Genomic DNA, 15,724 nt, shown 5'->3' on the forward strand with positions numbered 1-15,724 from the left:
AAATTTGGCCCATTGGTAAAATTTTCCAACTTTTCAAATTTCAACTTTTTCTTCTTTAGTCCTTAAGCACAAAAAGGTGAAATATAATACAGACAGAATACAGTAATGTGGAAGTAATATGATCCAGATTTAAAACTTACCAAAATATGTGATCATCCTATAGTATCAACAGGGAGTTTACCCACCTTTCCATATTTTGTAAGATGATGAGTAGCCATTGCCAGAAATAAAAGTAGATGAAACATAAATAAATCAGGTCACCTGGGCTCAAATCGGTGAATAGCACAAGAGTAAACAGACCTCTCTATGTTAAGTATAAGTAAAACATCATGATTAGGGGCAAACTGATGTACTATTTCATCAAGGCAGCATGCCCATACAATACAACAGAAAGGCTTTTAGGGGAAACTCTCTATAGTTTAATGTGATGCTTGCTAATCAATCATCATTTATTTTTTTATCATGTAAATTGCCAGACTACAGATTTGACAAGAACCTCATGAATTAGTATAAATGTATGCCTGATGTGTAATCAATATCTCCAGCAGGCTTCAAGAATGCATTTCAGTGTGTATATGCTTATTAGAATATCAAAATGAGACCTGAAGCTAATATCATCAAACCACTCAAGAGCTTAATTCTAGCTCACTAATCGACTCCTATAAAATTGTCACTGGAGAGTCTGAAGGGGCTGCCTAATAGAATATAAAATTGCAGCCTTGACTCCCTCATACTTTTGCAAAATGTATTAGAGCAGATCTAGTTAGACAAATGAAAAATACCTTAACTCATGTGAGTATTACATGCATTCTGTAAATGAATTTCATATTCTGAGATCAGAAAGTGTTCAATCCTCTAGATCAGGAATTGCATTAATATTTGACTCACTTTTCTTTAAATCTCCTATTGGTAACTTGTTGGTGTTTGGCCTTCTGAGAAGAGATGACTTGGCCCAACTGTCTCGTGCTAATCTCTGTTTCAGCTCTTCCGAGGTGTGCACATAGCTGTGTCTCCAGACCCAGCTGAAGAAGTAAGCCAACTGTGAGAGCTCTGGCTCTAAGGAAAAACTACATCCCATATTTCTCTTAAATAACGGTAGATTTTTTCAGGAGGCCACCTGAAAATGGTGGTCTGCACTGATTCTTCTTCGTCAGTACCTGAAACCACACCCCAGCAAGAAGGCCGTCACCTCAGACAGAGGACAGCAGTGAGCTCTCCTACAGTGGGGAGCTGAAGAAAAGGAGGTGTCCCTACTCCTGACCACACATGGGAAAGAGAAGGCACTACAATAAGGAAATGTGGCAGATGTTACAAATATCAATATAGAAAGGGAATTATTTATTTATAATTTTTTTGCTTACCTATAAATTTAAAATTCTCTATGATGAATGTGTATTACTTTTGTATTAAGAAAAAAGAAAATGGGGGCGCCTGGGTGGCTCAGTGGCTTAAGCCTCTGCCTTCAGTTCAGGTCATGACCTCAGGGTCCTGGGATCGAGCCCCCCTTCAGGGTCTCTGCTCAACAGGGAGCCTGCCCCCCGGCCCCCCACCTACCTCTCTGCCTACTTGTGATCTCTCTCTCTCTCTGTGTCAAATAAATAAATTAAAATATTTTTTTTTTAAAGGAAAGAAAATGGCTAAAAAAAGCCTAAACTACATTGATGACATGGCAAAAAAAGTCTTTGGTTTATTCACTTAATCAAGTGATACAGTCATTTATTATGCCAAAGGCAAGGACCATATATGATGGGCTGGAGAAAGATGTTGGATTTTAGGACTCTGGGTCAGTATTGTTTTATCCTTTCAGAATATGATATTCTGTTAAAATCACTATATATTAATCAATGCTTACCATGAACATTACCAAAATAACTTTTTGTTACATTTGAATATTTCTGGTGGGAGAATGAGTTGCTAACTAGCAAACTAATGAGTTGCTAACCTTACCCAGAGCAATGCTTCCTTCCTCTTACAGAATGACATTTTTTTTTTTTTAAGATTTTATTTATTCGTTAGACAGACAGAGATCACAAGTAGGCAGAGAGAGAGAGAGAAGAGGAAGCAGGCTCCCCACTGAGCAGAGGGTCCAATATGGGGCTCAATCCCAGGACCCTGGGATCATGACCCGAGCTGAAGGCAGAGGCTTTAACCCACTGAGCCACCCAGGCGCCCCCAGAATGACATTCGTATGGGTTCATGGTCAAACAAGAAAAAAGTTTTTTAATGTGATGAGCTTTATGTGAACATAAATTCATTTAACTTTTCCAAACTTTGTTTGTGAGAATGGTGATGATAGTAGCTCCCCTCCCAATAAACCATCAATCCTCACTATGTGCAGATTCCATATTCATGAAATTGCCTATGTCAAATGCTAAAATGCCTAGAATGCACAGAACAAAGAAAATCTGAATCACCCCATGGGCACATTCTCGCTGAGGTAAGCAGAGCATTGCCCTGCCTTCTTGTTTCAGCTCTCATTCTACAAACAGGTGCCATTTTTGCAATTCATTTAGTGCCACATTCTTCACATTTTTTGCATTTTTTGACTGATTTTGCTGTTTAAAATTGCCCCCAAGCACAGTGTTGAAGTGCTGTGTAGCGTTCTTAAGTGCAAAAACTGTGATGTGCTTTATGAAGAAAATCTGTGTTAGCTAAGCTTTGTGTAGGCATGAATTATAGTGCTGTTTGCCATGAGTTCAATGTTAATAAATCAACAATATGTATGAAGTAAGGTGTCCTTAAACAGAAACACACATAAAACCAGGTTATGTATGATTAATGAAAATATTGTGACCAAAGGGTTCTCAGGAACCTAACCTGTAATTCCCTTAGGTACAGTGGTTCATTATCCACTAAATTCAGTATTCCCAGCAACGTTACAGAACGTAACTATTATGAATAACAGCAATATAGTTTTATTTTTTATATGGTTATAGGGTTATGTTACTATTTTGTAAAAAGTAAATTCAGTAATACAATATTCATCTTCACATATTCCTGTTCTAAATATTCACATTAATAAGAACTTTAAAGTCTAAGAACATCTCACCTTCACTCATGCAAACATTATTTATTTAATAACCTTCATTCCTAGTAGGTTTTGCTGAGGGAACAGTGGTGAAGGGGATAGTTGATATGACCTGCTCTTTCAAGAGTATGTCTCTTGGGGAAAGACACAGTACACTGCTCAAAAAAGTAAGTATGAGTAAAGTGAGGCTATGGTAACTTATGTTATGAAAGGAACAAAGAAGGGACTAAGGTTGAAAATGTGAATGGAGAAAGGTACTACTCCTAAGTAGTTTGGTCAGAGCGGGTCTCTGGGGGAGGTAATATTTAAGACTGACACCAGCAGGTCTGGAGGGAATTAGCCACATGACAAGAGGGGAGAAGAACATTCCATTCAGAGGGGAGACTGTACGTTGAGACCATGAAGCAGGAATGTACTTGGCACATTCAAGGCCAGTGTGATTAGAAGATGGGAAGATGGGAAAAAAGTGGAGGTGGAGATATAAACAGGGGACAAGGATGCCAAAACTGTAGGTAGTGGTATAGAATGTGGATTTGATTTCGTTGTTATGGGAACCCACGGGAGGATTTTAAGCAATGTATTAACACGATCCCATTTGTACTTTAAGACCATTTTATTGCTGGTAGAGAATGAACTGGAGAGGAGCAAGCACCGAAATGCAGAGACCCAGGGAGAAGTCTGGTCCAGTAACGTATGAGATCATGATGGTCTAGCCAAGGCGGGGGAAAGAGACCAAAGCCAAGACATCTAGTGGAGATAAAATCACCAGGGTGTGGTGATGAATTGGATGCACGGTGAGGAAAAGTGAGTGTTTAAGAATAGCCCTAGGTTATGGACGCCTGGGTGGCTCAGTCAGTTAAGTGGCTGCCTTCAGCTCAGGTCATGATCCCAGGGTCCTGGGATCGAGTCCCACATCAGGCTCCTTGCTCCACCGGGAGCCTGCTTCTCTCTCCGCCTCTGCCTGCTGCTCCCCCTCCTCGTGCGTGCACGCTCTCTCTCTCTTTCTCTGACAAATAAATTTAAAAAAATAAATTAATTTTTAAAAAATTAAAAAAAAGAATAGCCCCAGCTTTCTCATTTAATGATAAAATAGGAATGCTAATGTTTACTTTATAGGACTGTTCTGAAGATGAAATAAGGTATTCCATGTAAAATACTGACAGTGCTTGACATATAGTAAGTACTACATAAATTAATTATTATTATTAGATATGGTTTAGAAACAGATGCTATTTTGTATTTAAAGTGGTATTTTTCAAGTAGTTCAGTATTTGTTATTATAGAAAATGATGGCAAGTTTAAGGTGGAACTTAAATGCTATTTGACCAAGGAGCCTAAGAACATGAAATCTTGACTCGGTCCAATAATCCTGTCTTCCTGTGAAGTCTTCAAATTAAAATAACATGTAGTGGAGACCCTGGGTGGCTCAGTCATGAGGCATCTGCCTTCAGCTCAGGTCATGATCCCAGGGTCCTGGGATTGGGCCCCCACATGGGCTCCCTGCTCCGCAGGAAGCCTGCTTCTCCCCCTCCCACTCTCCCCGCTTGTAGTCCCTCTGTTGCTGTCTGTCTCTCTCTATGTCAAATAAATAAATAAAATCTTGAAAAAAAATCAATAAAATAACATGTAGTTTATATTTAGAATTTGGACCGCAAAATCCAATACAATTCACACTAGACCACGGACAGTCATTTTACTGTATCAAGTAAGCTGCATCAGCTTCTAACCAAAGTAGACTTGTGCATTTCTCTGGTAATACCTCCTCCTCAAGTGGAGTTTGCATCTAAGCTTGGGTTGTGTGAGCAGGAGCCCTCCTCAACCTCTTGGAATCCTCCAGTCACTGTAGTGAAGCACAGTCAGTACTGTGGGCTCTTCTTAGGGGTAGCAAAGGGCTGGAGTGAGCGGAGGCAGGAAGGCAGAGTTCTTGAGCTACCATCAGAGGACAAAAGCTACATTCTAAATTGAGTTAGAAAATTCTTTTTCTCATGGCTTAAGCTAAAACAGACTTATTTTAATCCCTAACCAATTTAATACAGATCCTGAAATCATAAAGAGTAATATGATATACCAATTAAATTAGTCACAGTAAAGACGACCGCCCTTGGAAGAAAACATAATGAAGTCTAGGGCATGTGAGTTTGGCACCTGGTCAGACAAACGCTGTTAACAACCGCTGAACAGAGCTGGTGCCTGTGAGCAAGCTCATGCATTCAGTAAGCATTTATTTAGTGCTCGCTCCTAAGGCCCATCCCATAGTAATCCTACTACTTCTAGTCTTCAGAGTTTTCATTTTTAAGGATAAGTGGTTGATATTACTCTTTTCTGGTAAAGATGGGTATTTTTTTTAAAATTAAGTTCATTTTCATCAAATACAGCTAATCTCTAAAATTTTGATCAAAATGTAGCAGAATAGGTAATCTTTCTTTTTTGTACTCATCTAATTGCTCAGCACAAAATGCTTCTTTGCCACTCAGGATAAAGCTGTTAAATGAATAATTAACATTTTGCTGCCTGGGTCTGGTTAACATGTCAGTTCCTCATAAGGAACCCACTTTTTCCGGCTGTGGCACACTATTTGAGTGTGAGACCCTCCCCTAAAACACATAGAGGTACACACACATATGCATACGTGCAGATAAATACATATAAACTTGGAATCCCATCTTGTCATTCCAGCATGGTAGCTCATCAAAAGAAGAAACCTGTAAACATGCCATCAGAACACAGAAATCTGAAGATGTTGGTCTCCCCTATACAGCTAGCTTATTTTAGCTGCTTGTGAGGGAATAGTATGAGCTAATTAAATCAATGCTTACAATATCACTTAGCCATCAAAAAGGGCCAGAGACTGATTACATGTGGTAAGAGTAAAGGAAACAATGTATGTGGATATATATATCGTAGCTCTCTGAAATTTCTCTTCTAAGAATCAATTAATACAAGGTCAGTGAGACCTCTACTATTTTAATGAGTTTAGTTCATATTCATCAGAACTTAAAATAAATAGTAATAGTAATGATTAATTGTTACAGTTATCATAGCATGAGTACATAATAAACAGGAGCTCACTCTAAATGCCATCTGCTGAAGTGTAAAATTCAGTAGAACAGATTGATTTCAGACTCCAGATTACAGACATATTCATTAGAGCAAACTAATTTGTCCCAAGTGACTGAGAGACACAGTCATATCATTATTTAAGAATTAGTATATAAAACATGCTATATTGTATGTATATATGTAAACATATTAGTTGAATAACTTGAACATAACAAAACAAAATCCTAAAAAATTTCACAAAAAATAATTGAGTCTTTCTTTGCTATTTCCTTAAATATTCAAATTGCTTCAAGGTGATTCTTTCAAACACAAATATCTATATAAATATAACATCAAATTTTCTGCACTGGGTTTGTGAATATCAGATTAATGGGTCTTTTCTGTATTCTGGGCAACCCAGACTCATGACCTAGACCTTGAGGATGTTTGTGTTACTCAGCCCTACTGTATGACAATGATATTTTGGATTCCTTTGAAATTTCACAAGTTCATTTACCAGCTGTCTCAAGAGTTCTAGAACAGCTTTTTCCTTGTGGCAGAACAGATTATATCTAGTAATTTCACCCCCTAAAAAAGGACAAAACAGAATAACAATGTTACAAGTGACATTAAAATGTAATCTTTAGACTGTAAAATAACCAGGAGTACAATTTCCACTCAATTAGGTAGCAGAGAATACATTCTAATGACTGCATTTACAGAAGATATCAGCAATCCTTTGTAAACAAACTGCATGCTAATTCACCAGGTAACCGAGAACACCAGGATAGTAAAGTTCCCTTTAAGTGCCCTGAATATAAAAACAAATAAGCAAAAAAATAAACCAACACAAAGTGTGGAGTCTCCAACAAAGCCTGTCTTCTTTGTAATGAACCAATAATTAACAAAAAGGTTAATGTTAGTGAAGATAAAACAGAAACCTTCTAACCATAAGCTTCAGAGAGATAAAATCCAGTTAAGTTTTATTATAATAATAATGCAATGGACAACAGGCAGAAATACAAAAGAAGAGAATTTTCTATTACCTGGGAGGAAAATACAGAATGTGCTGACAGTGAGTGAGGAAGTGGTTTACTTGGGTGGGATAAAAAAGCAGCAAACAACAATAATTAAATCAAGGCACTAGCATTACAATTGTTGAATACCAGTTCCATCTAGTCTAATTAAAGGAGTAACGACAATGGGAAACTATTTTGAAATGGGCCATCCATCTCCCCTGCTGGAATAAAATGCCGTGATATTTATAAAAAAGGCAAACCTGAGACATTTACTTTCATACTGAGGGACATTTTCCTGTCAAAATGTTCTCATTTAATAGCTTCATCCCATAAAATAATTAAACAAAAACAAGCAGCATGCAAGCTAGTCAGCTGGCCATCTAAATGCTTATTTCAACATTTTTGCAGAAATAATGTCACTAGCATGCCTAGTAAAGTGGCTTTTTTTTCTCCTTTTTTTTTTTTTTTTTTTTTTTTTTTTTTTGAGCTGTGCCCCTCTTGGTGATGGGGACAATGTATCAGTTGAGTGTGTCATAAAAACCTCTGTAAATATACAGTTCCTTTTAGAAGTTCCTTTGTCATTGTATCAGTAATCTGTTGGTTCACTTGTTCTCGTTAAGCATAATGCGATTTAGAATATTAGATATCTTCATACAGACTTTGCAATAAAAATGGGTGCATTAGAAGGAGCAGGATGTTCTTACTCTGTCCTCCACCAAAGATGAGATGTGAAGGAAAGAACATCAGTGTGTCGATTCAGGCTTAGTCCTGCTACAACAATCTGAAAAAGCACCGTGAAAACTCAAATCTAATTCCCCAACCCTTCTGGTTATCTTTCTTTCTTTTTTTTTTTTTTAATTTTTTATTTTTTATAAACATATATTTTTATCCCCAGGGGTACAGGTCTGTGAATCACCAGGTTTACACACTTCACAGCACTCACCAAAGCACATACCCTCCCCAATGTCCATAATCCCAACCCCTTCTCCCAACCTCCCTCCCCCCAGCAAACCTCCGTTTGTTTTGTGAGTTTTGTTCATCTTTCTTAAGTGGAAGTGTTTTCACTAACAGGTTAGGAGCTCTTCATTATTAAGAAATCAAGAAGAAGATTATGGGGCTGGAGGAGAAGGAGAAAAAGACTGCTAGAGGCTAGGTGTTTTAGACCCTTTGGGGTTTACATGTGTAAAAAGTTCTGAGGTTCCTCCTGTGTGCAAGAAAATTGAGGAATGGGCAAAAAGGGAGTGATAAGTACTAGTCTAGTGTTTGAATGAGATCTTTTTTAAATTGCCAATAAGAAACGAACTGCTTTTAAAATATCTTTGTCTGTTGAACTGAAACTCTTCCAACATAACTCCACTCAGAACTAAGATACCTCAAGGATTCATCTGGGTTATATGCATCATGGCTCCATCACCCAGAACCCATAATCCAAAACGATTTCAAACAATAAAAAAGTCATACTTTTTGATTTGTCTGATAAAGTCATATAGATAAAATAGTAACATTTAAGAATCGCTGACATTGCCATACAAAGAGCAGGAAGAAAGAAGTGTGAAATAGCACCCTTTCTAAGTAACCAGTCAATGACATAATTGAGTGAAGAATAATGGGATTGTTGTTTCCATTGCAATCACCTTAAAGAAAATATAAGGAAGGCATATGATTCTTTGGTTTAAGGCTCTCAAAGATACATTTAATCACAATGTATTAAATGTGTAACATTTAATCAAATATGTGCAAAAGAATCTTCCAGATTAAGAGGGTTGTGTGTTCAGATTTTACCACTCTTTAGGAATATTCATGAATGGTTTCTTCATGTTAACATCTAAATTTTAAATTTATTTAGAAAGTAAATTTAAATATATTTCAGAAACACACAGAGATCTTATAAGTTTTGTACTTTATCAATGGATCCATAGCAATCTATTTTCTCACTCTCCTATGGAAATGATCATGAGTTAAAATTTCCTCTTATCAGACTTTTTATTTTATATTCACTTGAAGATTCAAAATAAAGTCCTTTGCTATTTAAGATATGACTGAATCTCTCTCATTTTGTATCTTCTCAAGGAGACCATGACAATCCCGTTATATCAAAAAAGGAATCATGTGAATGAATCTGTCACTTATCAAGGAAAAGTAACTTCTTGCATTAAAAGGCATCAATATTTAGCCAGGAGTTACTTCTATGCAAAGAGATTTAACTATTTGGATAGAGGTAGGGAAAGCAAACGCAATGACTTCTTACGCTAACTACCCAGGGTAGGGCCAGAATTCACAGATTAAGGCACAGCCCTCCACAAGAGTGCTCTCACTTTGGTATCAGCCATAGGTTCGGAGGTCCCCATCCTATATTCACTTCTGACCAGCTGGCTACAGATTTGGGAGTTTCCACTGCCCCTTCAGGTCAATAATTCACTAATATGACTTGTGGAACTCAACAAGGTGTTATACTTAATGCTATAGTTTTATTATAGACAGAGGATATAAATCACAGCCAACCAAAGAGAGCACTGCATAGCAAGAAGTATGGGAAAGTCCCCAAAATGAAGCTTACAGCCTCATCTCCGCATGAAGTCAGGACACATTACCCTCCTGGCACATGCAGAGTATTACCACCTGAAGTAGCTCACTCAATCTTCAGTGTCCAGAGTTTTTATTGGGGTTCCAATGTATAGGCAAGACTGATTGAATCATTGGCCCCAAACTGGAGCTCAATATCCACTCCTCCTCCCTTCCCTAAAGATTGGCCTAGTATCATGTGGATCAAATGTCCAATCCTCCAATCACGTGATTGGTCTTTCTGGCAGGGTCAGGCCCCATTCTGTTACCTGGTAACATAAACTATCTATAGACCCACCATAATTAACAAAGAAACTTGTATTACTTTAGAAATTCCAAGAGTTTAAAGGTCAACTTCAGGAACCAAGGACAAAGACCAGCCAAATTCTTGATTACCCAAAGCCTATAGAATCCCATGTCTTTTTTTTTTTTTTTAAGATTTTATTTATTTATTTGACAGAGAGAGAGAGATCACAAGTAGGCAGAGAGGCAGGCAGAGAGAGAGAAGGAAGCAGGCTCCCTGCTGAGCAGAGAGCCTAATGTAGGGCTCGATCCCAGGACCCTAAGATCATGACCTGAGCTGAAGGCAGAGGCTTAACCCACTGAGCCACGCAGGTGCCCTGGAATCCTATATCTTATTAAATTATTTTATAATCAATTTTGAACAGTTAAGAGGAAGTAGAAACACTTATGGAAAGCAGTCTTAAACCAGGCTCACAGTTGGCCCTTACCTATTTATTGACTTATATACCCAAATTAGGCAAGAAAGAGTTAATAGTTTCCAAATATAAATGCAAAGCTTTCTATTAAATACAGACTTGCTATAAAAATTATTTCCTAGGAATTTTATCTCAAACAACGATGAACACATTATACATTCCCCAAGGGAATAACTATAATTAACTAGATGGTACATCAGAGTAATGATAAAACCAGGATTTGGAGTTACTATTAAATATGGATTCCAAATCTGTATATGGATCCCAGATTTTCCATTCATTTCTGAAATGGGAAATACACGAAACATTTTTGACATGATCTAATAAAATAACATATTCCTTGAATATACTATGTCCAATAAATGAATTCTATTATAATTATTGATATTTATATATGTGAAGTAATATATATATATTTATATATCAGAATGTGTATGTGTATATATATAACATGTATATATGTATATGTTATAAATGTTAAGAACAGAAGGAAGTTTCTCAGAGAAAGATAAGCAAATATCTTGTTGGACCATAAAACTTCTATATTACTGACATTCCAGTATAACTCATAAAAGCCCATTGGCATTTATTGGCTTTTATGAACGATTGACATGTGTCAGAATGTATGAAAATAATAAAACACAATGCTGAGTTTCTTAAGATCCTTAAATTTCCTAAGATTCTTCTCTTGTCTGCCTCTTAATCTTTCCTAGCTTGTCTAAACACTCATTTATTCATCTTCTTGGTATATTACTTAAGATAATTTTTTAAATTCATTCATTAAACATGTTTATTAAGCACATATCATGTACCAGCTGGGGAAGTCTCCAACACTAACAACACAGCAGTTAACACAAAAGATATAGTCCCTTCTCTCAAGGAACTTATACTCTAGTGGGGAATAATAATTAACAAGGTTAAAAATAAAATAATGTTTTAGATGATAAATCTATGAAAAACATGATCTAGACAGTAGGTGAAGACAATAAATTTAAATAGGGTTCTCAGGGAGACTACAACCTGATGATGGTGAAAACAAGAAGTATAGAGTTATCTAAGAGAAGAACATTCCTGCTATTCAGAAGCAGCTAATGAGGTCAGTGTTGCCCAAGTGGAGTGAGGAAGGGGGAAGAAATAGGAAATGAGGTCAGATAGGTAATGTGGGGGGCAGGTGAGGATGCAAGTTATGTAAAGCCTAGCAGGTAGGTCATAGTAAGTTTGGTTCTTACCTTAAGGAGCCTTTGAAGGGTTTTGAGCAGAAGAACGACGTTTTTAAAGGATTCTTGCTGCTGTGTTCAGAACAAACAGAAGGGGAGAAAGTGAAGAAATAGAACTATTTAGGATGCTTTGGACCATGGTGTTAGCCATAGGGGAGGGGGTGTGAAAAGTATTTCACTTCTGAATATATTTTGAAGGTTGAACCAACAGGATTTGATGGCAGATTGTTTATGAGGCTTGAAGGGAAAGAATGATCAAGAATCACAAGACATGTGGGCGCCTGGGTGGCTCAATTGGTTGGATGTCTGCCTTCTGCTCAGGTCATGACCTTGGGGCCCTGGGATGGGGTGCCGCGTGGGCTCTCTGCTCAGCAGGGAATCTGCTTCTCCCTTTCACTCTCCCTCTCTGCTTCCCACCTCAAATAAATAAATTTTTTTTTTTAAAAAAGATCACAGGACATTTACCTTGAGGAATGTGAAGAGTGGAATCACCATTAACTGAGATGCAAAGATTATGAGAGAAGCGGTCTTTGAGGGAGGGAAGGAGAGGGGGAGGGAACAAACAAGAAGAGCCAGAATTCTAACCTAGATTCACTGATCAAAAGCTTGTATTCTTAACTACGATGTCAGTGTATCAGCTTTCATTTATTGGACACCTGTAATATTGCAAAGGCTATGGTTTACATATTTTTGTCTTATTAAATTCTTTCAAGAAGCTTATGATGATGAAAATAACAATAAGGCAAGTATTTACATAAGGCTTACTATGTATCCTGAGCTGGTATCTCTCTCTCTCTCTCTCTCTCTCTCTCACACACACACACACATATAATCCTCATAATAATCATAGAGATAGCTCTCAAGTCTGTGCGTTATCATCCCAGGAGGAAGGTAGGGGAGAAGATAAATGATCAAAGGGCTTGTCATCTCCTTGAGATCACATGGTAAGAACTAGCATTTTAATCTTCATCCCTTCTGCAGCCCTTTGGCCCGTGTATAAGAAAGAATAGCACCTTTCAGCTTTTGGTGAGAGAGATGCCAGGAGTAATAATAGAATCAATGGCCTGCTATTCTGGGAACTCTGCTTATGGACCCTAAAGTAACCTCTGTGTGTGTGTGTGTGTGTGTGTGTGTGTGTGTTTATGTATGTATGTCTCTGTGTTTAGTTTTACTGTGTTAGTTTGCTAGGGTTGCCCATAACAAAGTACCACAGACTGGGTGGCCTAAACAACAGAAATTTATTTTCTCACAATTGGGAGGCTAGAAGTCCAAGACCAGTGCCCGTGGGCTGATTTCCTCTGAGGCCTGTTTGGCTGGTAGATGGCCACCTTCTCCCTATGTCTGCATATGGTCATTCATGTCAGTACATCTGTGTCCTAATTTCCTCTCCTAAAAGGACACCTGTCATATCAGCTGAAGGCTCACTCTAATGACTTAATTTTCTCTTTAAAGACCCTCTTCAAATACAGTCACTTTCTGAGATATTGGGGGGGGGGGGGCTATAGAACTTTAACATATCAGATTTCCAGGGGTGGGGCACAATTCAGCTCCTAAGTGTTACCAAGCATTCTTACTTATAATCCCCTTATAATGCAGAAGTTAAAAAATCTCTTTCCCCCTGAAACTTAAAGGTAGTTTCTAAACTTATGTGAACTGCATGAAGGATAGATATACAGAGGCAGGAGTTTGATGGCACCTGGCTCTCTTTTTGACTCTAATGACCTTTTCTCTTCCACTCTTGTGTCTCAGACATGGGAGGAGAAACAACAACAGCACCTGGTTCACCACTGGGGATTGCAATAGAGTGTGTAGTGAAGAAAATTCAGTCAGTCCTGTCAGTAGTTCAAGAAAACTTTTCTCATTCACCACCCTTTACTACACAATAGTAAAGAAAAATAAAGGGGGCTTTTAAAACTCTTGAATTTTTAGGGGCGTCTGGGTGGCTCAGTGGGTTAAAGCCTCTTCCTTCAGCTCAGGTCATGATCCCAACATCCTGGGATCAAGCCCTGCATCAAGCAGTCTGCTCGGTGGGGAGCCTCCTTCCCCCTCTCTCTGCCTGCCTCTCTGCCTACTTGTGATCTATGTCTGTCAAATAAATTTTTTTAAAAAAACAAAAAACAAAAAACAACCAAACTCTTGAATTTTTAAAGCTAAGACTAAATTTAAGTTGGCAGACATATATCAATGTTGAGCTTTTATGTCTTTAAGTTGGTTTCATCAGATTTCTTTTTAAGTTGAATTGGATCCTTCAATTTTGTCAATAGGAAAGATATTGAGAATTATTCAAAATGTTTATTGATGGAAGGGTGTTGGAGATTTTTATTAAAAATCTTATGTAAATATATCCCCCCAAGATTATAAGGCATTCTATCCTCTGAAATACAAGGCTGATTACACCCACTCAGAAATAATCTAGATCCTTTCCACAAATGAAATGAGCACACTTTTAGCTAAAGGGAAAACAGGCATCATGCATTTTCCAGGACTTCTACAGAAACAGGAGACTCATAAAAGTTCGCTGAAACAATGATGTGAAATAAATTTGCAAGTTACTTTCAGAAATGCCTTAACACTCAGTGGTTCCTAGTGACTGTAACCCTGGAGACAGAGCTATTGGGCCAACCTGACTATTGGAAGAATGATGAACATATAGGGAGATGTGTGGGTCACATATTTGAAAGGAGCACAGCAGGGTACCAGCAACACGAATTATAAAGTTCTTAAATTCCACTCCAAACTGGAGGCATGAGGGAGAAAAGACCTGGTGATCCATAGGATTCCGGTGTCCAAGTCTGTATTCCCCAGCAAAAGTTTAGGCTAGATGTGATTTCTGTTAACAAAGCTTTCAGCTGATTCTTGTCAAGGACCTGGTCTTGGATAACCCACTTCCCTAAAGCCTTCAGAGAAGGTCTTGAAGGCCAGAGCTCTTCTGACCCCTGCCTCATTATAAAGACCTAGAAGAAAGGCAGATCCTTAGTTTAGAATAATTATCAAGATAAGTGTAGTTTGGGAAGAGCTCAACCTTCTGAAAATTTTGGCAGTGGAATTAAATACTCTGGTTTGAACTAGAAATGGCAAGTTTCAGGTTCTAGGGTTTATTAGATTATCTACCCTAAGATAGAATCATAACTACCGGGGGCACCTGGGTGGCCCAGTGGGCTCAGGTCATGATCCCAGGGTCCTGGGGTGGAGCCCTGCATGGGGCTCTCTGCTTGGCAGGTAGCCTGCTTCCCCCTCTCTCTGCCTGTCTCTCTGCCTACTGGTGATCTCTCTCTGTCAAATAAATAAATAAAAATCTTTTTAAAAAATCATAACTACTTATATTTTCATAGTACTTTATAACTTAAGAAGCTTTTCACACCCATTATTTCACTTAATCAAGTTTTTACAATGGAGAAAAAAGACCCAGAATTCAGATTCCAAATGCCTTTACCCATTTGTCTGAGCCTTGGTTTCCTTACCCATGTTGGAGATAACCACATGAACTCCCCTTACTTCAAGGGACAGTTATGAACGTTGAAGGACAGATACAGTGTTATATGAAAATTATTTCAATTCCATTGTTAGGTGTTATTTTTATAAAACCACCTATGAATTAACCATCTATCATGTTTCAATGGTGATTGATGGCAAGAATGGCTCTACTGTCCTCATATTGGAACTGCCAAAGCCTTTAAAAATAAGGCTTAATTATTATGTTGAGTTGAGGGAATAAAGTTTCTATGGTCATTTTACCTAGGAAGACTGGGAATTTAATTTATTTAATGAATGTCTTGGGATATATCTTTTCTACTAGTGATGGAAAAAGATTTTAAAAAATTGTCAGTAGAGAAAAACTGTTATTTCTTCTTTCTACAAATGTGAAAATAACAACAATCACTATTTATTGAGCATCTACTTAGGGGCCAAACATTGTTCTAGTTCTTACTTCATCTTTTAATACTTTTAATACTTTAATATTTTTAATACTTACAGGATGACATGTGCATTATTTTTTTTCTTTTCTCTTCCTTTTTTTTTTTTTTGTGGAGCTGGGGTTTGAGCCCAGGTATGTTCAGTTCTAAAGCCTCTTGCTCTTTCTAATAGAGATTTTACAATAAAAATATTAAGACATTCAATTACCATAAGTACTTGTTTCTG

Source organism: Mustela erminea, chromosome 5 (genome assembly GCF_009829155.1).
Source record: "Mustela erminea isolate mMusErm1 chromosome 5, mMusErm1.Pri, whole genome shotgun sequence".
Taxonomy (NCBI): Eukaryota; Metazoa; Chordata; class Mammalia; order Carnivora; family Mustelidae; genus Mustela; species Mustela erminea.